Consider the following 25,504-nt stretch of genomic DNA (forward strand, 5'->3'; position numbering starts at 1 on the left):
TTTAATGAAATTTGGTATAAATATGCATTTATAACAGAGAAAGAGATATACTATTCCAGTCATTTTACGCACGCATGATTAATAATGCTCATAGTGCAGGGGTGTCCAAAATCTACGATGGGATATCGAATGAGTTTACGAGTATTATGGGGTATAGTCCCCTATAACTGCTAGGCAAGGCGCAGCGTAACGATATACTGAATTGGAGGCAGTTGAGAAGTCGTCTTGCGGCAGTCCATTTCATTCCTGCAGCAAGACAGTTTCCAGTTAAGACGTGGTTCTAGGAGGAGGATGGCGACTTAAAATTACCTTCACAAGAGCGTCCCAGACATGCTCTATAGGGTTAAGGTCAGGAGATCTGGTTGGCTAATCCATGTGGAGAATATCTTCACATTCCAGGCAATCGTCGATCAGCTGAGCCTTATGTGGACAAGCGTTGTCGTCTATTAACAGGAACCTAAGACCAACTGTGGTCCTGAAAAGTCGAATATAGGGCTCTAAGATCTCTTCTGTATATCTTAGAGCAGTCAGGGAGCCTTTATCAAACACATGAAGGGGTGTTCGGCTGATCAACATAATGCCTGCCCAAACCATTATATCTCCACCTTCGTGATGATCCTCTTTTCTGATGAGGAAAGGATAGTGTCGTGTTCCAGATTCCCTCCAAGTATAGGTACGACGATGCCAATTGAGTCCACTTAATTAAAATTTAATTATGACCTTAATTATATTTTTTCTCAAATATTATATGAAGGTATTGTGTAGTATTAAATGCAAACAGTAATAATTCAGCTAAATTAATTGATATAATAGTCTTTTTACTAATTTTAACATAGAACGTAACGCCCACTAATGAACGACAAGAAAACACAGTGACCATTGATAGTTTGACTATGATTAAAATCCCAGTGATCAAACAAGCTGCTTGAAAGTTTTCGTGAGGTTTCTTATGTTTAACATGAATACCAGCGAGTTTCCCTTAAAAAGTTCTCCATGAATGTATATCTGAGTCTACTTAGGAAGATAGCCCTCGGGGGCATTATCGTAATTTAAATCATCAGTTCTCAAACGATTTGACCTGCATATGCAGTTTCTTCTAATTACGTCAGCTCTTTTCCTCAAGACAACCACTTTACGAGAATATACAGCAAGAGAAACTCATTATGGTTTCTTGAATCGAGCATTAAGTCTACTAACTCGTCTAAGTCTGCTTTGAGAAAGTCACAATTATTTTTGTTCTTGTTTCTATAAATGAGTACTCACTAGCTACACACACACACACACACACACACAAAAAAAAAAAAAAAAAAAAAAAAAAAAACCTCACAGAAATCAAATGCACAGAAAACTCGTGATTCCAAATCGACTAGTCATTTGTAATTATATTTATTTCTCGATCTAAGTTTCGAGAAAATTCGAGTGGATTCCAAGAATTTTTAAAGGATCGAGAATGAATGAGAAGCATCTCGAATCTGCAGTTCCAAGCATCATCGGCTAGAGAAGAAACAATTCAGCTTGGAATGTTTCCGCGATAAGAATGTAATTTTTCAGTTCCTTATTTTGGTTCCACATTTTTGTTTCTTACTCTTTGATTTCACTTTGTTTTACTCTAGAACCGCTGAAAACTGGTAGTTGGACCCGACTGTATTATTGGCGCAGGATGGTTTGGTTGTTTTACCCACCTACAAGGTGATTACGAGTCCTCAATGAAGGCGTTCATTACTTAAGAAAAGGCCATCCATGTGTTTTGTCATAACCAGTTACAGAAGAGTTCGTGTTCTGATTTATGCTAATTTCTATTTTTATTAGATAAGTTAACCTCAGTAAATCATAAATATCCTTCCGGTCTATGAACTTTCATGAACTTTATTAGAAAAACATCTGATGCTCTTATTAATTTCTAGCAGACCATATTGAAGCACTTTTTACTAACATACTGAAGTACTGCTATTTTACTATGAAGACTAATTAAAAAAATGGGAGTTGTAATCTAACTGCAGTCTCTTTCCTCTTTCGCATGCAATAAAAGTTTGTATTTAACTACTTAACCTGGTTCTGACAGCATAAAACGAAACGTCACGTTTTCTAGCTGAGAAATAACTAGTAAATAAAAATTTAAATAATCTCATTCCCACCTAGTTAAAGCAGGACATAGATTTCTGTTGAAAACTTAAAAAAATAAATTAAGTATTGGAAATTGCTTTAGGGAGAACTGAAGATGCCCGGAAAAGATGAGAGATAACAAAAATAAGTGTATACAAACTGCTCCAATTTAAACAGTTCTCGTAACATTTATGCAAAGAGAGCGAGTGTCGCCCGCGGCTCTGCAGAGGAGGAATTCCCATTCAACAAGTTTTGTTTCTCCACGTGGGAAAAAGAAAGTGATTCGCCCGCAGGGGTACACGGCTTCGCAGAGCTCAGGCTTCATTGGACACCATTTAAAACCACATTTAAAAAGCAATAGTGGATTAAAAGGTATTAAATTAAAGAAAATCGGTTTCTTAGAAATGCTATCAATAAAAATATTTTTATTTGATAATTTTAACTTTCTTCCAGCATTTCGGAGAAGTCTCCTTTTGATGCTAGCTTAAATGAGAGTTACGCTTTAAAGCTTATTTAGAAGCAATTTAGATTGGAATTTTGTTTCATTATATTTTATATTTATGAATGAGCATATCAATTAATAATTTTTTTAGATAACACTGTCAGGACTGCTTCGGAAATATGCTGTGTCCTGAATAGGAACAGGGAGCTTACTCAAGCTATGTTCAAGTATGTGTGGAATGGACGACACAAGCTGTAAGGGTTGACTATACCCTTTATTTTCTATAAGATTACAGGTGCTCCCACACTTCGGGATACAGAGGCCAACCACTTGTGGTCAAACGTAAAAATATAAAACTACTAACTAAAATTCTAATTGAGAGCTAACTTTGAATTAGTTTACAAATGCCTAACACTAAGACTGGCCTTTTTAAAAGATTACGTAGGTAGTACGCAAACTGCCGAAACTACAATACTTTTTAAATAACAAGAAGACTAAACCTCTGGCCTTAAAGGCAAACAGCAACTGATTGAAAACTTGTACAGAATGCAATGGCAAGGCGGCTCACTTTCCCTCTCTCCTCTTGGCAAAAAGCCACAACTTAAATACTTGGGTGTTAGCAAGTACAATTTGCATAAACAAGTTAACACATTTAATTCTGGCAGGAAGTGGAAAATAAGAAGTGATAGTATAGTTTTAAAATAAAATAAACGTCAGTAAAACGGAAGATCCTTACAACACCAATACTTTAAAACATCTTTTTCAACGATACAGCATCTCGGGGTGAACCTTTTCCGTTTCTAGAAGTCCATTCCAAGTTGATATTTTTTTAAACATTGTTCTGAAGTTTTTTATCTTCAGGACATTAAAATCTTTGCCCTAAGGCAGTCTGTCCATTTGGTTCTGGGCCTGTACTACCTGTTATGAAATAGTTTGTCTGAAAACGATTTATTAACATTCAGCTAACAAATGAAGAACTTTATTTTACATAATAAAGCAATCATTGAAGCAACTTCTTCTATCCTTAAAGTATCTCCAAATTCAACCGTAAAACAAATTTATGCAATTTTCGGTAGACACAGACACTGATTTCAGAGACAGAGCTAAACAACTGGAAAATGATTGCAGATCCACTACATAAACTTCTGAGAACTATACCCATTCCCTCTAAATAAAACACATGTTTAGTTAGGTTAGTTATTACCGAGAAGCACTCAAGAGCTATTCATCATACTAGAAATGCCTTCGCAGACGACTTTATAAGAGAAAACGATCTGTACTCACATTAAACAATTGAAAATCTTGAAAAGCACCTAAACAGTCCATTCAGACAAACTAAAAAAGAATATAAATTGAAATACTAATATTATGTGGTTTTTACTACTAAGTCATTGTTGGGTTTACATGAGAAAAAGTTACACAGTTGTTTATGATATCAGAAACTCAACAAAAGTATCAGTATAGCATTCACGAGAGGTATATTGAACTTAACTTGATATTAATAGTGTATTGGGGAGATTGATCGATACTGAAATTGAAGCGATTGGCAACTCTAATAGCATTCCAAAGGGCAAGCAAGCATATGGACTTTTGGTTGAAAACGTTGAGTGATTTTGAATTTATCAATACCGGGAGATTATAAAATTTGAATTTTTAACGTATTAGAAGTACTGAATTCAAACAATGAGAATTATAGGTCATAAAATGGTGACAGATAAGAGTTTGAAAAAGGACAAATTGTTGGTTCTTATCTGAGTATTATATATGCTATCAAGATAATACATCTTATTGACGCATCAAGGGCCATAGTATCCAGGCCATCATCGATATATATATAAAAGAGAAGCATTTCGTCCAGTCCAATAATTTCAAAGTAAGAGAAATTTATTTGAAAAAAAAATCAACATGATGAAAGACCTGTAGCTAAAATATACAAAATAGAGGCAATGCAAATTATGGCAGATTTAACATTCTCTTAGGATCATCCAAACCATTTTTGCTACCTGATGATTTTTGCTATCTGATTTTTCCATCAGATAGCTATCTAAAGGAAGCTTCACAGGGTTAATATTCATAATTAGTCCTATGTAAAAAAACCATTGATAACCGGCCTCTCATGCTTAATATTATTAATTAATAATATTATATTGGGGTCAGGAGCACAAAAGGTAGACTGTGAACATGCTGAACAGTACACATTTTACATGCTATTTAGCAATGAATTTACTATCCTTCACATTTTGAGGAACGCTTGCTTATACGCTGTGTCCACAAAGTCCTTATCTGGCCTTTATTTTTGCAACTGTGATCGTAGACATATACTTCCAGTTAAAAATATTTTAAATCGCGCAAAGATTTAAGTTTCGGTATTTTTAAAGAGATGAATATTATAAAAATTATGAAATCTAACTTTTTATGCCTTCCTTTGGTACCTGTACTTTTGTTTACGAAAGTTATATAATCGATGTAAAAACAAAAAAAGGAAGCGCAGAAACTTTGATTCCCATATGACAAAAATTGACCGACTGATTTAATTTCAAAATCTGCGAATTTTTACATCATATTCAATAATAAATAAATTAGAATAATTCGAGATTGATTTTTCCCGCTTAAATGTATAGGGGGCTCCGACTTCCCTTTAAGGACATACGATAGAACCTTTGAAAATCGGGTTTCTATCAACCAAGGTCTATATTAACCGCGCCAGGAAAGATTAAAGAAACCTTTGGGAACATATTATAATGTTCGAACATATGCAGCGAAAATTACTAATATTCCCGAATTCTCTTGGCAATGATTGATCTTTCGGACTTTCCTATTAGTGATGAGTCATTTAATAGCCTTCCTATCGTACATTACGATAAAAGACGTAGTTTGCAGATACTAAAAATGAAAGCAACATTAACAGTCAGACGTCAACTAGCAATGAACTCGTAAACATGTTTTAAAGAATAATTGGAGGTGAAGACATCATTTAACGCGACATTTCGGAATGGCTAAATGAAAAAAGGAGCAAACCAAATTGAAGTTTTTTGAGTGACGAAAAAATCGTTCACGTCGTAGATCAGAATAAAAATAAAAATTACTGTGATAAAAGTGATGCTGGGGATAACGATGAAGTGGAAACGGACAATGACAAAAATTAGCCATGCTAAAGCTATAAGCAAAGTTCTTAATTTTTAGAACAACATCTTAGGGCTTTTTTTACGAATCTTTTATTGATAGAAATTTCACGTGAATGTAAGTAGGCTGACAGAGTTATAGGACTATCACAGAAAAAGATGAAAGATGTTTGAAAAAATTATGTCTCATAGATTTGTATGTGAGAAACTTAACAAAATTTCATAATTTGCATAAACTTTAATGGAATTAATTAATTTTTTCATAAATCTTTTTGCCATGAAACAATATATTGTATGGATTTTTTGTTTCATTGAAGTAAATAAAAGTTTTATTTAATTAATAAGACGTTTCGTTATAATATTAATTGTAATACTTGCGCACTCAGTTTTAATTGAATTTCAAATAATTATTTGCAAAAAAATCTTCTCCAAAGAACAATTGTATGATTTAAAATTTAGCCTCTAGTAATCGAGTTTTTGATCAATTATCTGAGCCGGTTCCGGTCTCAGTTGCACCGGATAGCTGAGATTCCACTGTACTTCTCCAGTACAATTGGCCTTTAAAAGATAATTCAATGGACAGAATTCTGTGTTAATTTCACGGCATTTTGGAGTTACTATGAAATCAGCTTCTTTTCAATCTAACTGTGACAAAAGCATAATATGTCACAGAAAGATATTTGATGATTATTGTTAAATAACACAAATAAGGAGTCCGGAAGTTTTAATAAAAACATTCAGGTTTCAAAAGATATATAGTTTTAAACTATTTAGGGAAAATGTTTTTCTTTATTATATGTTACATGTTCTTTATTATAATCAATATGTTTTTCTTTTCGTTTGATTACTTTGAACTAATGCGATTAAAAATTAATGTGATTGGATTAATGACATTTCTTTAAGCGCCTTTTTGATATTTTTATATCTCATGTACTCGAATGGAAGGAGTTTCAGCCAAAAGAACTATTTTTAGCATTTGGAGCCTTTCTCTCTGTAAATACATACTAGTGTGAAAAAGCAACAATTTTATTTTTCAACATACAAACATTTGAAAACGGCTTTTGCTATCAGTACAAAGCATAAAGGTGATGCTTATGCAAATTATCACTTCATCTGATGACATCTGAGGGTACGCCAGGGCATGTAAAACGCGAGGAGTCAGCGAACGCTGTGTGCAAGGCAACTTAAAGAGAAAAAAAGAAGGAAAGTTTCCAGGCATTCTTTTTCAAATGAAAGTGAGACTGTACGTGCAAGAATGGCTACAAGAAAACATCAGGACACTTTTATACGTGGCAGAGTAATTGAGAAGCTTGAGGAGAGGCGTAGTTTGATGTCTGACGCCGAAGAGTTTGGAGTTGACAAAAGTGTTGTTTCATGAGCTTGGAAAGCCTTCCAGACGATAGATACAGATTTAAGAAAGGTTGCTGGTGACCGGCTAAGGAAAATAACGGTGACTGATGATATTTTGCCCTGCAGGCGAAAAACGATCGAAATCAGACCGCGAGTAACAGTGCTCAGCAGTTGCGCATGGCCAACCGGACGATAGGTGCCCCGGTTTACTGTGGTCAGACGATTTCATTAAGGTGGCCTATCCCGTCGTCCTGAATGCTGCATACCGTTGAGAAACAGCTCATCGGCAACACACGTTTACAATGGTTACAAAGACTGGCTACCTGATCAATGGAGTCATGTCCTCTTTACAGGTTAGACCCTTTTCAGTCTGACAAATGATTCTCGGCTTCACTTGATACGTAGAGAGGTAAGAACACGCTTTCATCCCACTACATAGGAGAAAGAGACCACTGGGGGGGGGAGTGTCCTGGCAAGCTTGTGTGGGCAGACACAAGCTTGCCCGCATATTTGCAGAGGTTGACTTACCGGAGATCGTTACTATGCTGAAGTTATTTTCCATGTGGTCTTTTCCGGCGTGACACTGATCCCTACTTGTTTTTATGGATGACAATGACGGCCACACAAGACTCATGCTGTTGAAAAGCTCCTTCAAACTGAAGATACTTCCTGAATGGATTGGCCAGTGTGTTCGCCTGATTTAAATCTCATTGAACATGTGTGGGAAACTTTAGGGAAATGCCTAGTGGCATGATTTTACCTTCCGGAGAACACCAGACAATGAAAAAAACGCTCCTTGAAGATCAGGTACTTCAAGAACTGTTACATAACCTAGTGCTGAGAATCAACAGATGGTGCAATGCAACCATTGCAGTTAAGGGATGTAATATCCCTTACTAAGGCTCTTTCCTCTATAGTTCTCCCTTCTCACCAGACAATGTTTTTGTAGTAACGCTAATCTGTCAATAAAGCATTTTTATATTCGTTACATAATTTATGCGTGCTAATCATTCTTTGCATTCTTTGCTACTATATATTCCTCATCCTTTAAGTACTATATTGTGCCTCTGTAGTATAAATTTCATATCTCCCAATTGACTTTTGCGGAATTGCGGCCAAAATCATAAAAGCTGCTTAAGTTTTGCAAACTAGTATATCTATTTATCGATCTATCTATATATTTATACGGAAGTAAGATAAGAATCCAACTGTAATTAATAATAGCCCTTTACATCTCCTTTTCAATTTGGTCATTTACCTTTTTTACCTAAAAAACATAACGTGCTTATATTAAAACTTACTGAACTGCCTCATTTCAAAATTAATCATGTCATATAATGCTTATATAAAGTTCGTTCATGACGCTCGTAGTTTCATAGGGACATAACGGTGACAGTGAAACTAAAATCTTTAAAACAACATTAATATTAAATTTGCAAACAAAATTTTATAAAATATATAACTAACAGAGTAAAGTATAGGATAATTTTGCTATACTAAGTCAAATCCCGATATAATTATCTGCACTTTTTTCTGCCGTCAGTTATATACATATAATTCTATTGAATACGTTGATCTCTCTGGGAGTTGAGTTTGTGTTAATATACATCGACATTAGGATGACCTTCTCAGAATTCATCTTTTATCTGCTTTTTTATGTAACATCTACGTTCCCATTCCCAATATATATATTATAGATTAATAGATATATATGTGTCATGTTTTACAGTGTAGATGAAGGAATCCGATACTTTGATTTCTGGTCTCCGAAGACTCTTTATTGCATAGTTGGAAGGATGAATGCATAAACCAAAAACTTCCAGATATGCCAGTTTCGAATCATAATTTTATTGCAGGATAATTCACATCAGATCATCTTTCTGTAGATAAAATATTTTTCAATCATAGTTATTTCCATCTACACGGATTTTTAAGTACGACGTCAGGCAAGTAAGCAGCAGCGTGGATGAGGAGCGTCTAGCCTGGAGAGAGTCAAAAAATTTCAGTTCCGAGTTAAAAAGTTTTCAAGAGGTATCTGCATTAAGCGTTACGTAGGGTCGCATGATTAATTTGAATGACACAGTTTAGACTTATAGCGCTATTTTTAAGACAGAGAGATAAAGTCCCAAAATTAAAAGAGGAGTCCCAAAATTAAAAAATAAAAAATTAAAAGAGGTTATGACCAATTAAAATTAGAAGTTTGCTTTCATATTTTTTAGTTGACATATATGTATGACTGCAGTATCGAAGAACCCGGGTTCGAATTACAATGACAGCATGAATGTTTTATAAATATATAGTGTTTGTGCGGAATGGGGACACTCTAAATATGCAAGGAGCCGAAAGTCCACTCGAGAGATTAGTGGTAGGGGAAGAAGAGTGGAAGACCCCCGAACTCGTCCCCCAGGCTGCTCTCCTTCAAAACTGGGGAGCGGAACGGAGTATGTATGTTGCCCAAGGCCAACAACAGGCGCAATTGTGACTCCATGCTACGCTGAATTTCGTAGGTTTGAACTTTCCCATATTTACATAATTACCTTTAACGATAAGGTGAAGCGTTTCTCTACGTGTTAGCAGGACAAATTTACACGCGAGAAAAGCATGTGGTGGGACTGATATTAGATTAAGAATAATGTTTTAAGCTAGAGGCATATCGCTTTATTATTATTAGTCAATAAAAGTTTCCATTTAATTAGGCTTGGATAAAAATGTTACTTAGACATTTTCCTTAATTTTTACATCTTTTAAATTTCTTGATTAATTAATCAATAACATACTGGTCAATTTTGAAGATAAATTCAAGATCTTGTGTTTTTCGAATAAGCCAGTGATTCTCAACCTTTTCTTGTCGCGGCATACTTTTAATGATTTCAAAATTTAGCGGCACGCGAAGAAAAAGATAAGTTTAAAAGTTGTTTACTTACCTATAATACACTGTGTAAAATAGTTTATGATAATAATTTTGGATGTAAAATAAAATAATATGTACTACAAAATTAGCAGTACGTTTATTAAGGGATTAATTACAAGTTAATAATAAGAATACTTTTAATGAGAAATTTGAGCTTGATGTTTTCGATAATTTTGTTTATATTTGGTCGTAAAAATAACAATGTTACTCTCATATCGTCTTCTACATTTAACAGTCTCGATCTTTCTTTTGTTTTTATATTGGATAATACTGAAAATCCGAATTCACACAAAATGTAGAAAACTGTAATAATATTTTTAAAGCTTTTTTGGCCGTCTTGGGATAATCGCATCTAATGTTAATCCAAAATGAATTAATTGATTCTTCCGAATATTTTAAAATTAAATCTCGATTATTAGAAAGCGAAATTAGTTCTTCCTCTTCGTTCGAAGTCAATTCAAATACAAAAGTCTTCGCCACCAAAATTGGCTTGGATACCACAATTGGCGCGCTTATTAATGTCTTAAGAACCGCATTTCGCCAATTCCTATGTGTACCGTATACTAGGATTAAAACCATTATAATTTTTACTAGATACATTTCTAAAGTTTGGCGGCACACTTTAAGAATTTGGCGGTACACGAAAGTGCCGAGGCACAGTGGTTGAGAATCACTGGAATAAGCCTTCAAATAACCAGCTGAGTTCAAGGGCGAGTGGAAGATGGATTAAATTTCCTTTGATTTGCAGAATGGTAACAAATTGCTTTTAAGTCAGATACATCATATACTACAACATAAGAATCTTATCATAAGAAGATCTTTTGCTTTACTGAATTTCAGCACTTTGAAAATCCGCTGTGCCTGGGGATACATGTCAGATAAATTTTAGGCTTTATATTTCATGGCAGTTCTTGTTAAGGGTTACTTTTCAATTGCTTCCGAAGCATGAGAGTGTCTTCGAATTTGATTTTGCCTGGATGTAATTTTACATGTGCTGCGCTTTTGTGATGTAATAATGATTATACGAATGATAATTCTTTAAAGTTCTTTAAATCCATAATAGCAGAGAGACCATCTGGATGCGAACCACAATATTTATTAAATATTAATTAATCAATTAGTAAAGAGTATTGAATGTTAAATGATACGCCAAAAATGAATCGCATTACTATACTTTTGATATATTTCATAGAAAGAATATCAAATACAGCTATCATCAGACATTGTAAGACGAATCTAAAATGATTTATAAGAATTTTTTCTTTTATTAAAATACATTGTGTTAGTTGCTCGGACATCTAAGTCAATCTATTTTCCACTCTCCTTTTTCTGAAAGGTATTTTTATGTTAGAAATGTTCTTGGTGGAGTGTTTCCAAAAATTTTGACTGTTATGTGAAGGTTACACTACTATGGGTATACTTTCTACTGATTGTCAAGTTCTTCTTCTGCCTAAAACATAAGATGTTTATCATCCAGTTAATTGCTTTGAGCATAACTATTGTTGCTACTGGTATAAGATCTTTTATTTACCTTTCGAATTTACTCAGCTTGTGATTGCTTCAGAGATTGAACAGTTTAAAAGCGATAAATGCATTTCTGAATAGATTAAATCTTTAATTAATTTTTATAACGTATCTAACCCATATAAAATTAATTAAAATACAGTATTATAGTTCATAAAGGATGTTTTAAATGCCGTATAGTACGCATACAATAAGAAGTTATTTGGATTTTCTACAGAACAGCGAATAAAAAAAAATAAACAATAAAAAATAAACAATTCATTACTGATTATTTTTTGCAATCCATTTCATTTATTTTACTCCTTACTATGCTACGTTTCAGAAATGAAATACTGTCAGCAGAAGATTTAAGACTGTGGTCTAAAATGGCATCTTACGTATCGGTCGCGTGTTGGGTTGTTAACGGAGGTAACATTTCGTCACCGCTCTCGTTTTTCCAATTTGATCCGCTCTATGTCCTTCCGCCGTTAAATCGAGAACTGGACCCGTTCATGAATGTCCGTATTATGAATCGTCTTCGGCTCGCCAAGTAAGTCCAAGCTTTTATATCGGCACAAATTTTCCTTTCATGCAACTGCCTTACATTTGATTACATTGGATGATCATTAAGAATCAACTGACCGCGAATAATATAATTCAATTTAAATAAAACAATGCATTTACTATGTATTAGACAGTACGCCTAGTCGTTTTTATATTATGGATGGTAGCATTATTATTTGTAGAATCTGCAGTTTAATATAAACATTTTATTTCTTCTGCATTACTAAGTCATTATTTTTCTTATTTAAGAACAAGATTATTTGTGCAACTATGAATACTATACATACTATGAATAAATATAAATAATTGTATCAAAGAAAATTTAAAGTCTTTAATGTCATAAAAAAGAGAAAGAGTGCAATCGAAAAAATAAATGTAAAAACAAATCAGAATATCCCAAATAGAAAAACGGCAAGATAAAATACAAGCGACACTTTTTCTTACCTTTTAAAAATTCTGTTTGTGTAACTTTTATTCAACAAAATAAAAGAAATGATTAAGGAGAAAAATTTTAAGTAAACTTTAAATCACTAACTCTGAAATTTCTATAAAAAGGATGTTTAACCGCACTAAATTATTTAACTTAGAGCTTTCTTTCTTATAAAAATCTCCGTTTAGTGCATGTAAATCAGAATAAAATTAATGCAACAATGTAATGATAATATTACTTGCAAGAAAATGAATTTGAAATGATTGAAAATGCAATAACATCAGAAATTCTAACAGAAGATAAAAACGATTAATATTTAGGCTTCATTAAAATATTTTCACTTAAACTGTTTCATTGTATAGCATGTACTCGAGAAAAGGTGTTTCATGCTTTTATACTTAAAATAGTAACTTAAAAATTTGCATCCAATTTCAGATTTCCTCAAAGTAAAGTGGGATGTCTTACAGAAATCCTTAATTTCAGCATTAAAGCATTAAATTTAGAAGTGTTTGAAATGCAAAATTTAACCCTTTAAATTATTAGGTAGAAAACAAAATTCTGATAATAAAATGTTCATCATACAACTGAAACCTTTTACTTTACAAAACTGGAGATTCGGGATAAAGCCTGTTACGAGAGGCCTCTTATGTGAAGTTGCTTAATACAAATTCCATTTTATACAAAGTATATTTCATATAAAGTATTTCGTAAAAATTATTTTACAATTCAACATTTTTCATGCCTGATATTTAAACTACAAACTATATATATATATATATATATATATATATATATATATTGAACATTTAGTTTTTATGGTTTTAGTTTAACATGTGTTATATGAAACACAAATTCAAACCGAGATCCTTCTTCTCCTCCCCCTTCCGCTGGGAAAAATACGGCGACAGCCTGAAGATTTTCTTTTTCATTTGATTTTACTTCAACCCTTCATTAAGTTACAAAGATATGATCAATTAAATTTACCAATTAAATAATGTGTTAACATTATCAATTAAGTGTAGAATTAAAAAATTCCGTTTCTTTCGAAAGTGAAAGAAATCTCTTCGATGGGTTATTTCGTGATAAACCATCTTAAAAATTTGTTTTGGAACTGTATAGAAAAATTATGTAGTCTTGCTATCTATAAATCATGACTTAAAATTTAATAATTTTTAAGATCGTTTTTGCACTTCATTTCTCATTAATTTAATAATTAACAATAAGTTACAAAAGTGCTTCAGTAATGAAAATATTCTAGAAAATTTTCAGTTGAAAAGGGGTCATTTGATTACGTTAAATTATCTAGTGCTCTCTGTAATAGTTTGTTTAATTTTATATTACGTATATAAGTTTATGTGAAAATGCACGCTAATTTGTATTAATCCAATCTTAAAATGCCCTAAAAATTAAAAATCTGTAATAGCTTTTAAAGTTTTTCAAAAATAAAGAAAAAAATGATTGAAATTATCCATTCCAAAACAAAGCAATTTATCATGGAATGAAGCGGATTTCATACCAAGTTTAGGTAATAAGCTGCCAAAGGGGCATGGTACCCTTCTTGAAAGTAGAGGTCCGACGCACATTCCCGTTCATCCTACAGATTTGCTCTGGCTTTTATAGAAGTGATTAGTGGAGAATCAGCAATAAATAGTTTGATGGGGTCATATATAAAATTAATAATGAGGGCTGTTTTCTCTATATGGAACCATTAAACTTCTAAACGAGTAAGTTTCTGTTTATTTGCAGTTTTTCTCAAACAATCATCTGTTAGTTATTCAATCTAATAACGAGCATAAGTAAAATACAAATTTACTTTTGTACTGGGCAGTTCGTTACGTACTCAAAAAAAAAAAAAAAAAAAAAGGGGGGGGGGAATAGACAAAGAACACTATTTTCTGTTTCAGTGTGCAATATAATAACCGTACAGAGCAGATATGGAAATGCTGTGAGCTACGAAATTGAACAACAGATAATTCAGAGGCAGCGTAGGCTCATCTCTAAATGATTTTTTTTCAAACTTTTATTTATGATTTATTATTGTTACTATTGTTATCTTCATCATAATCATCAATAATTATTGAGCTTTGAAGCAGTTCTTTACTCACGTTCTGATTCTGCGAATGAATCACTCAGATTTCCACGATTCACGATCATTACAGAATTTCAGTGTTTTGGCAAGGATAAACCGGAAAATAATCTTTTAAATGAAGTTTGAGATCGACCAGTTACCAAAGAGTTTTATGACCGCTGAATACTGGTTGTTTAAACCGTGTTCAATCCCAGGCGAATAGATTGACGGTATGGTTGTTTTCGCCATGTGTAACGTGAAGAACAGCAAATTTTCCTTAGAAAATTGTCTGCGAAAGCATCACTTCCCTTAGGCAGACAGCCGTAATGTGCTTCGCTGTATTAACATAACCTAACTTTACCTAAATGAAGTTTAATCCCAAATGTAAGTAACTTCTCGATATTTTTCTGTGCCTTTTTTGTTCCTCTTCGGCTTAGCAACAATTCGCTATCATAGTTACACCTAAGCATTATGCAGTTTTAATCATGCTATTCTTGCATTCGTATTTTCCGATTTAGTGTTTTTCCTTTGCAATATAATACTGTTACTTTTTCTCTAGTATTTAAATTTAATAATTCATTTGTGATAGCATATATTTTTCACGCGACTTTATTATCCTGTACTCACTGCGTATGTGCTAACCAAAGAATAAACAATGTACGTCTGCTTTATTTCTGGGCTGTCTGATAGATGTAGTAGCTTTCATTTCTGCCATGTATGAAAGTATATAGAAGGGTTTCTTAAACATTTTTCAGTCGCGACCTTTTTTTATCACTGAGATTTTTTTCGCAACCCCCGGGACCCCTTAATATTTACAAAAATTTTATGGGACCCCGTAAGTATTGCGCAAATCCGACACACGTGTGAAAGAAACTGTCAATTTTTCACTTCTACTGTAATATACTATTGCAGTTTTAGATCATTAACTTTAATTCCTAATTTTAAGACAGAACAATGTGAACATTTTAAATAAGTAACAGACGAAATGACAACGTCACGTGCAAAGCAAGGAATATGTACGTTTATATTATAAAAAGAATGTGTCTAAATGTTTTCGTTTTTGCTTTGTCTGTATTGTCTTATCTTTATCTATTTTCAGATACATTGTGTAAAAATAGTTGGTAAGTGTAAAACTATAAGTTAAAGAAATACCAGAGCTGCTAAAATTTTTGGCGACCGCCTGCTGCAGGTCCCGAGACCCCTTTGGGGATCGCGACCCACAGTTTAAGAACCCATGGTATATAGGATAGCTGTATGATTAATTTCTTTTTGGAACAGCTACAGAATTTAATTTTGCCCTAAATGATAGGATGCCTAATGAAGTGATGCATTTTTTTTCATTTACCTAATGCATTTCATAGATACCTAATGCAGTGATTTTGTTCCCTTACCCTTATTAACTTATTTCACTTCTAAGGAATTTTTCAATATTTTATGTATCTTCTGGAAATAGTTTCCTTTCTATACATTGAGAAGAATAGGTATATTGCATATAAAAAGAACATAGGATATTCTTTTTTTTTTCTTTTTCATTTGGTATTACGAGTGTATGGAAACTCATATGCTTTGGTTCTCAATATCAGTGAACTTTACAAAAACATGACTCTTAATTTATTCCTAAGTTTACTGTGTGATTGATCGATTACGGCAAAACAATCAAGGTTATTGTTTCGAGCAGGAGTTCTTCGTGAAAGTCTTTCTATGAATCTTCTATCTAATGAATTAGATAAAAGCTCTTTAAATATTTTATTTTTATAATTAAAATAATTTTCCTCTTAACTTCGCTGTGTTATTAGCTGGTTGATTAATTAAGGTAAAGCAGTGGAGAGTCAGTCAGTAGAGATGTAAACTTTTCACTAGAGAATTTTATGCAAAAAATAAATTCTTATTTACATTACATATAAAAAAAATTACGAAAATTCCAATGCAGTTAATTCTTACTGTTTTATGGAAGCTAATAATGAGGGAAATTGCCAGTTGTTTGGGATTTTAGTTGCTCAACTATTTTGAAACATTTTACAGAGCGAAATTTTTGCTTGAAAAAATTTAGTGTGTAATTGATTTTCATTGTAACGACTGACGTTTATTTTCGACTAGTTTTTAGCAATTTTCACATATTCATTAGAAATAAAAATAATGCATCATCCGATAAATAAGGCAATTTTTTTTCAGTTGAATTAAAAGTCAGAGGGGGACGGAATAAACTATCAGCATCAACTTGCTGTAAAAGCAAGTAGTAATTTTACCTTGTTTTTAGTGCATGTTTTGGAACAGTGAAATTCGATTTTATTAGTAATTGTTTTTAAAGCTTAATAAGTGACAAAGAAGCACATTTCGAATACTTTGCGTTATGAGATATTAAATACTTATTAAGAGGAATAATAAGTCATTCTAAATATTAATGATCGGACAATAAGCATAAGCCAGTGCTAACTGTTTTTCCAGAAATTCGGAGCCGAGAGCTATAACCCAGAAGGAGAGCCTTGTGAAAAATCTGTAGTGCTCGACAGGGACATCCTGCAGATTATGATAGAAAAAATCCGTTCGTAACTATTAAGAATTAGCAGAGAATGAAGAAGATTTTATTTAAATTAAAACAAAGAACTTTGTTCATCTTAATTTTCATAAAATAAGAAGTAAAAAAGCCGCCTCATTTATGTGAAGACCGGTTTTCGTAAACTTTAATATATGATCTACATATCCTTCTTTTAGAATTAGTTTTGTGTTCAACAATGCAACATGAGTAATTATTTTCGGTCACTTAATTTTTTTTATAATTGGACCTGAGATTATCTTCATGAAAAGAATTTGATTGATTTCATATTCGACTTAATAAAATATTAAAATTTCAGTGAATTTTTGCGTGTTATCAAAACTGAGAGGCGGAATAGAACTAAGAAGAATCGGATGATAGCCACAGAAATTATTGAAAAGCATAACTGATGTAATAATAAATTTTGCTTAGTGTTTTAATATTCCTCTTTTTAATTTAAAGCTAGGTTTATTTATTATTTTTAGTAATATAACCAGCCTCTGGTTATTAATTCCTTATAAATTGAATCTGTGTGCAGCAAATCTTTCGGCAGTGCATTCCATGTTGTTTTTACTTAATTAAATCATGTAACGAAAGCCGTGTAGCGGAAGTGATTAAGACTAAAATAAATACACAACTTATATTAAGTGCCTAAGAGAAATACTGTTTCCTTCTTCTTCTTTTCTACGCTCTACAGCCGATTTCCGGCCAAGGCTGTCTCAGTAGGCTTCTGCCATCTTGACCCATCTAATGCCACTGTCCTCCACCTGTTGACACCAACATTCTTTTAAGAACTTTTCCACAATGTCTAGCCACCTCGTTCGTGGTCTTCTTCTCCTTTCCCTCTGCTCTATTGCAATGTCAATTCCTTGACTGGATCGTCACCTCCCTATCTTTATTATTTTCACATCCATAAAGTTGTTTTCACTTTGCGACAAAATTTTGCATGGTATGTATAGCTATTATTGCCAAACAACGATGCTTAAGATCTTTCTTTTACCTTCTATGTTATAGATGTATGTTGTTCAATAAGCAGAAATTAGTTTTTTTAAACAGACATTTTAGCTGAAATTTTTTAATTTATTCTTAACAAGTATTATTTTATAGCGTGGTTATTATTAAGAAAACAAATTTAGAAATTCTATAATTAATCTATTGTAAAACTTCTACTTGTATTTCTTGTTTGCATTATCATTTTTTGTTTACATTATTATACAAAATAGTGGAATTTCCAAGCCTCTGTATATCTATTTTTGTTTTTAAATTTTCCAAACTGCAATATATTTAATAGATTGATATTCATCTGCTCAAACCATTTAATATTCAAAACAGAAGAGGATTGATATTCATCTGCTCAAACCATTTAATATTCAAAACAGAAGAGCAAAAACAAGACAAATTTTAAAATTGAAATTCCTTTTTATTGAATTTTAATTTTATCTAACAGTGAAGATATGTTTTCATAAGCTGACAGCAACAGATAATTATTTTAACTTAATGAGAGAAGAGAAATATTTGTATGTTTTTTCCTATTTTAATTTCTTAAAAGAAATTCTTAATGGTAATCTCTTTTTTTTAGGTGTTGTAATCTTTTCCAACGGCAATTTTTTTTACATTAAATTACCACAAAATGATAAATAGCAACTTAACTATTATTTATATCCATATCTGAATGATAACTGAAATTTATGTAGAGCCAAAGTATTCACTGTTATCCAATAGTGATGCAGGAGGAAACTTAACTGGCTCCAAGGTCTGCTGGGCTGAGATTCACTAAATGTAGATGAATCAAGTTGAGATTTATTTCAAGTTAGAAGCTGGGAATAATTATGGGTTTTAGTTTGTACGGATGTACAGCGAGATTTGGAAATCTGGATACCTTACCGCAGATGGAAGCAAGAGCCTGTGCAGTGTATTTTTTTTTCATCAAGTACCATGTAAATAATGCAATTATTTCTAATATTCGATGCGCAGTTACAAAATTTCGAAGCTTATAAGATTTAAGAATTTTCAATTGTGCGAATGAGAAGTACATGAAGCGGAATGTACTACCAGTCGAAACTTCTGCTAAAATGAGGGTCTGAAAACAAAATGTTAAAGCCACAAGAGCTAGAAATTCCAAACTTTGCAAGTGACTGAAGATTAACATAATTCTTCAATGTAAAATAATCACTTTTGGAATTTTGAACTATTGAGTATTTATTTATATTTTTGATTTTTCAACGGATATTATATTAATTGAAAACAAATAAAACAACGCTATTCGGCACCAGTTCTTTTGTTTTAGCGATAGCACTTTCATGGACAAAACATTGACGTCTTCTTCAGCTGAATTAAATGAAAAAGAAGTACCACGAACAAAAATGAGATCAAGCAAATTTTTAAGTCAGTTTGCAAGTCAAGAAATATTTTTAGGTTAAACTAACTGGCTAACGAGAAAAGTTTATAGATTAAGTTTTCCATTCTTACCTTCTATCTGCTTAGTAAAATAATTATCCTCCACATGATGCATTCCCATTCTATAATGATAAGATCAATTAAATTAAAATCCCTTCCGATCTGCCAGCCCACCAGCGCCCTAGCGGTAAAATCGCTAAACCCTGGTAGTTCCAACTTGGGCTCGATTCCAGGCGAAAGGGCTGGATGCATGGGCGCTTTCATGTTTTTTCCCATACAACGGACACGTGTGTCTATGGCGAAAGGGGTGATGCAGATCATTACCTGTTTTATTATCCGCTGACTCATCATATCAAGCATCCTACCAACATCGAAATAGAATTTAAAAGATTCCTCATTAAGCATCACAACATCCACAGCAATATTAAGGCAATTATCGACAAGCTCCATCAGTACGAACTTGACTTATGCCACCCATAAAAGTGAAAACCACAGAGACTTCGCCAGCTAGTAAAAATAATGAAGTCATTCATCCAAGGGAGTGCCTTCAGTTTCTGCAATACACATCTAAAATACAAATGGACCGACTAAATCAAACCACAATACAAAAGTGTACGTGTTCCAACGAACTGGACTTGATCTTGACCTTTGAACTACTAGTGCACACAATTCAACGAACTGAACTTTGAACCTTAGACTACATATTCTTAAACATGCACAATACCAAAGCACCAACCTCATAAATATATAATTCTCTCAATGCACACTGCTTTTTGTATTTTGTACTTTGTATTTTTGTATTGTTATATTGTATTTTGTACTCTGTTAGCATTTCAAATTATGGATTTAATTTAATTACTATGCTTATTTACATAACTAATTCTCAGTACCCTGTCAATGACGATGTCGTGGTGTCCCATATACTTGTTCCTGTAACTGGTTTTTCCCGTGTGTAACGTGTATAAGCTACAGTTTCCCTTAGAAAGTCCTCCACAAAGATATCCTCCCTTTACACAGATAGCCCTAGCGTGCCTTACCGTAATCTCAAACTAAATCAAACCAAACCTTCCAATCTGTCCAACTGCAAGGAGTCAAAGTAGTTGCCGGTCTACCAGCGGCCGAACGGAAAAGTCACTGAACAAAATGGTAGTTCGAACCGGGGTTCGAGTTACGGCAAAAAAGTTGGATTTATGGGCGTTTTCGTGTTTTTCTTCTTGAGTAGTTTGTATAGAGCCTGTTTCGCTTAAAAATTTTCTCTACGAAAGCGTTCTCTCGCTTAGGCAGATAGCTGTTTAATTAAATAAGCCAATTCATCAAAGGGGGATGCCGCTCCAAATTCAATAACACGCAGAATATCTTGTTAAAATTCAAATACCGTGTTTCTTAATTAACCGATTTTTTTAAAGCAGTGTCTGTACTATGACATAATAATAATAAGCTCTTTTATTTTATTTTTTTAGTAACATCTCTAATGATTGTTATTCATAATGCATGTGATTCATGGGATTTGAAGAATACCTAATTGATAATTTTTGTAAACATTTGCAATCTTATTATAAGCAGTAGCACAATGTTTAACATCGTGTATTACATAATATTGGTACAGAATTATAGCTTACGTCCTGCATAACAGATAGTTTTATCATTAACTTTATCAGTTCCCCAGTTGATCCGTTAAAACTGACTGCGGTTACGCTTTATGGTTGCATTTTCGACAGTTTTAACTTTTTGAAAGTATTTTTTCACATTTTGTTCTGTGTTCTAAACTGTCGTAAAATTGAAAAGGCGCAAACTCAACCGCCATAAAACCCAGAGTTGATGTTCGAAATCTTTCTTACTCCTTCTTCGATTCAGACCCACGGATCTATTTGGAATTTCAGTATTTGGATTTTCAGTATTTTAATGCATTTATTTAATTTTTTGTTTAATGAGTTTTTTCGATTCCTTTTTAGACTATAATTCAAACGTGTATTTTAATTAATAATATAAATCCGAGACCGAATTGGGATGAATGATAAGTTTCCAAAAGTGATACTGAGGAAATGTCTCAAGACATCATCGTCAGAACTGTTCATGGGCATGCGTTTTTATAGTTAAATTAGTGCTTCATAAGGCCCGGTGGCGCAGTGGCTAGCGCATCGCGCAGCAGCACCGCAGGTCCAGGGTTCCATTCCCGGGCTGGGCAAGGTCGACTCAGCCTTTCATTCCTTGATTTCTATCCTTTGGGTCGATAAAATGAGTACCAAGTTCGCTTGGGGACTAAACACTCGGAGTCCTGCGACCAAGCCGACCACTTGTTCAGGGCATTTGCTTACGCACCCCGGGGCCCACGGTCAAGAAAGCAGATTACGGGGCACTGCAGGCATTTGCCCATTAGGGCTGTTAGCCGCTGAGTTTAGTTTTTAATGCTTTATGCGAAATTGCCTGATATATAAATTAAATATAAATTTTTAATGAATCTAGTTTTTGTAATTGATTGTCAGTCTTAAGTAACATCATTAGTCTTTTAGAAAGTAAATTTTAAGAACTAGTAAAACTTCAAAAATGCAGTTATTTCTTGAAGACCGTTTGTTACCCAAAACGTTCGTAAGCTGAAGGTATTTTTCTTATAGTAATTAATGGAAAACTTATAATCCATTTCTTGGCCAAAAATTAATACTTATTTAAACTTTTACAGTAGAACTTTGTGAGCAAGTTGTTAGCATAAAATCAAAAATAATTAAATAACAGTAAAAAAAAAATATAAACATAGTAGTAAAATAAAATTAATTAAAACTTAATTTTATTCAACCGAACCTGTAATAGGAAGATCAACTGACGCCATAAGCAGAAGCGCGCAAGATTTAAGAAGAGAAGAACGGGAAGGAAAGAAATGTAACTTTTTGAATGGAACTTTCATAAAAACATCAAATAATTTTCTTTCAAGTTATGCTTTTGTTTTCTTCTTCACCTCTTGCAATTCTCAACTCTGCGTAAGTTCAGAAGAGTTGCTCTTTCAACTCTGCTTCTTCTCAACTCTCGAATTCTCAACGCTGCTTAAATTGAGAAGAGTTGCTCTTTCAACTCTGCTTCTTCTCAACTCTGCTTAAGACCCATCGAACTGTCTCATCAAAATTTGTCATCAGACTTTGTGATTTTTTTTTTCTGTGCTTTAATGTGCTTCTGAAAAGAAACTTGGCGTTACCATTGAAAAAAGCATATGTTACGGCTCACTACTGATTTCCTAAGGTGATAATATTATTCTACGAAACTTTGCACCTTAATCTAATTTTTATAAATTTCGCAGATCAACAGAGTAAGATATTTTCCTTCCTCCGTCTCCTCCACAATCCTTTTCTTTGTTGCTCCTTCTAAAGCTGCTTCAGTTCTTCCTCCCTGAGCTCTTTTTATGTTCTCCAATAACTCCTCTTATCTTCACTAATAACTTCTGCGCCCCTGATTTTGCTTAAAGACACAATATCATAAACTCCAAGAACAAGAACAATAAAAAAATCTTCAAAGTTCTCAATTCTCTGCTTGCAAAAGAATATGACCATAATTTCTCCCGGCCGAACTGAAGGTTCAATAATTTATTTGCTGTCACGCATGTCAATGAGATTTAAGGAACGGTAAGTATTAAAATGACATGAATATCGATTCTATATGAGAGATTACCTTAAAATACCTTTGAAAAGCATTAGTTGCCAAATTGCGTTTTCGTTACTCCAGGCACAGTTCATTATTCGAGACGTTTTTGTTTAGATAATTTGTTCAGGAACCTATTTATCCGTGAAAGTATTTACGGTCAGAAGTTTCACTGTATTCTACTACTGTGAGATTTTTAAATAGTAATGTATAAAAGAAAAAGGACATTCGCAATATATAAAAGGGGGCTTAGGACAGCGCGCTGCAAAATAGGTCTATTGGAATCTAATTTTCTTAATATGCTTTGTTTTTCTTCGAAGATACTAGAGAATTTTTAACGTGGTTTCTGTGAGTTAAAATATTCTCATTTATAACGCTTAATTTTCATGCGACGCATAGAGAATTGATTTACATTTTAAGGTTGGCTTGATAGTTACAAGCAAGGAAAATTGCATTTTAATACCATTTCACTACAGGTCATGCATTTAGAACCTTTCCATCCTCAAGACTGAAAATACGCATAAGTCAAGAGACCTTTTCTCAATGAAATTATTAAGATGAGAAAATTGCAGAGTCATAAGGGTTTTTTAAAGCAAGAGACGTGAAAAATGTACAGTGCTCACCCAGAAACTCAAACCCTGGACCTCTCGAATACGCGTCGAGTATGTTTCCACTAATACTACGAAGATATGCGGAAAGGAGGGATAAAATACCTTATATAATAAAAGAACTAACTTGGAAAGAAATCAAAGACACCTCATATTTCCAAATATATGACAATCCGTGTATAAGGTAAGATTTTGTTGCAAAATTTTAATCAAAATTGTAAACTAGTATATAACTGAATTTAAAATAGCCCTATAAATCCAACTCTGTAATCCCCAAAAGTGCAAATAATAGGTCGTTCAAGATCTATCAAATGTGACAATTTACTGTCAACTTCCATTCGAAAAACAGGAGTGAGAGAATTGTAGAACAAAAAGAGTTGACAAATAATTTGTTACTGGTTTGTATTTTCATCAGTCAAGACAACGTTTACCATCCGAGACGTTCTTTTTTTGCTCATAAAATCTATTCGTAAGCTGATTTGTTTATGATAAGGGGTGTTTGCAATCCAAACCTTCGCTGCATTATTACAGACAAAAAGTTATTTCTATTAATCCTTCTTGCGATCATAACTAATCTACATAATGCTGTTTGGTTGAAATATTTTATACGAACGATTGATTTTAATCATAACTGATTCTGGAAATATGAAAATTAGTTTTGATACTAATAAGTTTTAAAATTTTCAAATTTTCCAATGCTCATAATTCAAATGATATTTTATTTTTACGTTTCCAATTCTGTGAGAAATTTGGTCTATAATTTATTTCTCCGTCCCAATATTCAGTGCTGTCTATATAAGAATATGTTGCTATCTGCACATATATTTTTCCATAGTTTAAAGTCAGAAATCAAGTAACATTGCTCTTCTTATAAAAGGATTTATTTATTTCATATACATAATAAAAGAAATTAATAAATATATTAAGAATAAACTTTTTCACTTAAAGTATTTGAAATTTCAGTTAAGTTTTATTTAAAGGAAACAGAAGCATGTCAATCTAAATTTTATAATTAGGCAAGAAAGCAGCTTTAATTTATCACAGATTCTGCATAATGCTCTATCGAATTCAAGTGCAATCAGATACAGATTCTCCTTCATCAGGAATTAAAACCTTTTTGGACTTGTGGCATCTGACCCAATCGATGAAGTTTTATTCAAAATTTTTGTAAATTAAGGTAGCACTTTTGCTTAATTTTAGTTTATAATCCTTTAATTTTGTTCAGTAACAACTGTATATTAAACTCTTGTAAAATATCTTTAAATTTAACCTATCATTTCTGTCTTAATTCAGCTTTTATATATTTCTGTCTTCAAGGTCCTACGGCTACTCTCATAAAATTTATAAAAGCTTAAGATTTAAGAACACAAAGCAGCTTAGCTTATTGTTAGTTTCACAGTAAAGGAAATATTAGAACGGCCATCAAAAGATGCTATTGTCAAGATCATTAAACTTTTCAGAGCAGAAAATGCGAAAAATCAACGACATATTTGCCTTAATTTGAATCACAGATTTTCTAGTTCCCAAGATCGTCCATCACATTTTAATTTGGGCGCCAGTGTAGAAGCCACTAAGACTTTTTTATATCGAGAAACGGGGAAAATGGGTTATACCCTCTCCAGGTTTCGAGCCACGGATCTTCCAACTACTAAGACGTGAAAAACCTCTTACACTACGAAAGTACGCATAGAAAAAGATCGTAATTCCTTATATCGCGTTTTAGATTTATGAATGCCAGTTCTTAATAGCCAGAATAGATTCAAATCAGAGTTTAGGAGCAGTTTTGAATACGAAAAAAGTAAATAATAATTATTTCACCTTGACATCATTTTCTTAGGAACAATATCTG

At 32.9% G+C, this 25,504-nt stretch overlaps 1 protein-coding gene across 2 annotated transcripts in view; it reads left to right on the forward strand.

Annotated features, from left to right (window-relative positions):
• LOC118186450 (uncharacterized) overlaps window positions 1–25,504 on the forward strand; it is a 133,646-nt gene that overhangs the window by 21,000 nt on the left and 87,142 nt on the right. Inside the window, exon 1 of one of the 2 annotated variants that reach the window (XM_035356552.2) lies at window positions 11,882–11,981. The exons of the other annotated variant lie outside the window; for it this stretch is intronic. The gene's annotated coding sequence lies outside the window, so the exon portion shown is untranslated. Of the gene's footprint in view, window positions 1–11,881; window positions 11,982–25,504 lie in introns of those variants that run through there. 2 annotated transcript variants of the gene reach the window in all.

This window comes from Stegodyphus dumicola, chromosome 4, assembly GCF_044657685.1.
Source record: "Stegodyphus dumicola isolate Sdum_Otavi_A_Nest chromosome 4, ASM4465768v1".
In the NCBI taxonomy this organism is placed as follows: Eukaryota; Metazoa; Arthropoda; class Arachnida; order Araneae; family Eresidae; genus Stegodyphus; species Stegodyphus dumicola.